Source organism: Arachis ipaensis, chromosome B09 (assembly GCF_000816755.2).
Source record: "Arachis ipaensis cultivar K30076 chromosome B09, Araip1.1, whole genome shotgun sequence".
Lineage (NCBI taxonomy): Eukaryota > Viridiplantae > Streptophyta > Magnoliopsida > Fabales > Fabaceae > Arachis > Arachis ipaensis.
In genome coordinates, this window is record NC_029793.2 from 133,149,289 (window position 1) to 133,151,795 (window position 2,507).

Genomic DNA, 2,507 nt, shown 5'->3' on the forward strand with positions numbered 1-2,507 from the left:
GGGGATTTAAAGGTGATTTTTGGACTCAGTGAGTCTTTCTGAGTCAGAAAATGTGCTTTTTATGAAAAACCGTGAAAAATTACGAACCGGCAGTTGAACCGGTTGAACCGATTCAAGTCTGCCTGGTACCGCACGAGAAAAGTGAAAACCGTAAAAAAAAACCTTAGAAAAACATTAGAAATGGAAAACCGGGCTTTAATTTTAAAGATTTGGCTCGAAGTTAGGCCAAACGGGCTAAAAACGCTAACGGGTTGGACCGAGCCCAAGTTGGGCCCAAGCCCAACATATAAATACACTTAAATGAACCCATTTCAGCCACTTTCACCCTCATAACCTAAACACAACAGCAGCTGAAGTGAGGAGAGAGGTGAGAGCTTTTCACCATTGTTACTATTCACTTCAAACTTCCCAAGCTCATATCTTGAGCTACGGAGCTCCGATCGCCGCACCGTTTATGGCTACGCGTTCCTTGTGAAGAGCTCTACAAAATCCACTCAAGAAACCCTCAAGGTAATCACGAAATCTTCCCAGTTTCTCTCTTCAAAATTTCGGGTTTTATTAGAGTTTTGGGTTAAATGGGTTTTTGTGATTTTGGATGTTTAGGTTTGCTCTAATACTTGCTTAGCTTTGGATTTGTGATATCAAATCTGTTGGGAAAGGTAAAAACTCTTAAACCCTTGTGAGATTATGCTTATGTTGAACCCTAGGTTGATTTGTGGTGATTTATATGTATATAGTTTGATTATTGTGGCTTTGGGAGCTTTTGGAACTTATTTGTGCTTGTTGGAGTGGATTTGAAAGCTTGGATTGTGGTTGGAAGAAATTAGAATTTGGTAGAGGAAGTTATGATCATTCAAAGTTGGTGTTAAGAATCTGAAATTTTCCAAAGTTGCAGAATTTCATTACTTCTGATATGTGCGGGTGCACACGTCCTGTTTCTCGAAAATTTATTTGTTTTCAACTATTTTGCCTTTTCAACAAGGTTGTAAGCTTCTATAATAGCATTTTAAGACGTTTGGGCCTAGTTTTGAGTATTAGAACATGGGATATAAATTAAGGGCTCTAGTACATGATTTTAAGGTAAATTAGAAAACGGAGGCCTAGGTTTCTGGCGTGCTGAGAATGGTTTGACGTTAGGTGAAGGATGATTGGTATATGAGATAAGGAATGATAGACTTTTGGTATTTGGAAACTGAGTTATAAAGGGACAGTGGTTGAGATGAGTCGGGGACTCAGATTGAAGTGATGGATCTATGTATGCTGAAAATACTTTTGAAAACCATTGAAATAATATTTTTACATGATATTTTGAGACGCCATGTGCCTGGCAGGGACGGTGGTTAATCCCGCCTGTCGAGGTAGCGGCGGCGGCGTAAGGACGGTGGTTAATCCCGCTTACGTTGAGATGTGAGGTCTGAGGCAAGAATATCCCGCTCGCATCCCTTCGGATCTATAGGGCGAGCAGGCGCCGGTACCTGGACAGTGATCCAGGCACTATATCTCGGGGGTTCCCATATGAGAAATCCGAAGGGCGACGTCTCCATGGAGATGTGTCGGGTTGGCAGTTGAACCGACAATGTGATATCACAGCCAGTAGGGCAGGCATTCATCATATGCATTTCCTATCTGCTTGTATGCTTTGTCTACTTGTAATGGTTTGCCTAATTGAATAACATGCTTACTTGTTATCTGAATTATTTGCCATATATGCTACTACTTGTGCTATACTTGCTTTGAACATTATCTGTGTTTTCTGCTGGGATTGAGGAGGTTCGGAAGGCGGTGGCGATGGGATCGCATGGAGGATCGGTTGGTGAAGTCTGTGGGACAGCGGTGTTTGGTTAGAATAGAAATCCCTTAAGATAGATAACCTGGTTTATTTAAGTCAAGTTGGTATATTATGCTTAAATGTTTTAGAATGCTTTAAGTTGAATCTTGTGATTGATATGAAGCTTAGGATTGCCTTTGGCGTCCCGGGGTCTTATATCCTATATCACCGGGAACTGTTACCATACTGAGAACCGTCGGTTCTCATACCATATTGTTGTTGTGTTTTTCAGATGCAGGTCGCAACCCACCTCGGTGAGTTGCTTTGGTTGGTGACAGGAGCGGAGAATCTTGGATCATTTTGGAGTTCTTTTTGGTTTATTTTGTTTATACATCTCTCCTTTTGTATTTTGTTTTGTCTAGAGGCGTGTATTTGAGAGAATAAAACTTGTATAAGCTGTTTTCACTGTATGGTTTTGTATATCAGTATATGGCTAGCCGGCTTAAACTCCGCGATTCGTGACTAGTTCCCTATGATATTATATACTTATCTTTTGTTATATCTTTTCTGCTTCTTATGCCTTAAGCTAGTAGCTCCGTTAGTACGTTTGTGCTTCGAAATTCTATTTTTGAGCTATATCTTTCATCAGGCTTCTAGATTATACTATTCTATATATATATATATATATATATATATATGAGTTTAGAACTGTCGTAATCTCTGATTGACCTTGGCTTTA

General features: G+C 40.0%; 1 long non-coding RNA gene across 1 annotated transcript; it reads left to right on the top strand.

The window, feature by feature from the left end:
- Positions 270-810, top strand: LOC110267224. Its single transcript, XR_002354582.1, has 3 exons — positions 270-510; positions 604-659; positions 738-810. It is a non-coding gene; the product is annotated as an uncharacterized LOC110267224 (long non-coding RNA).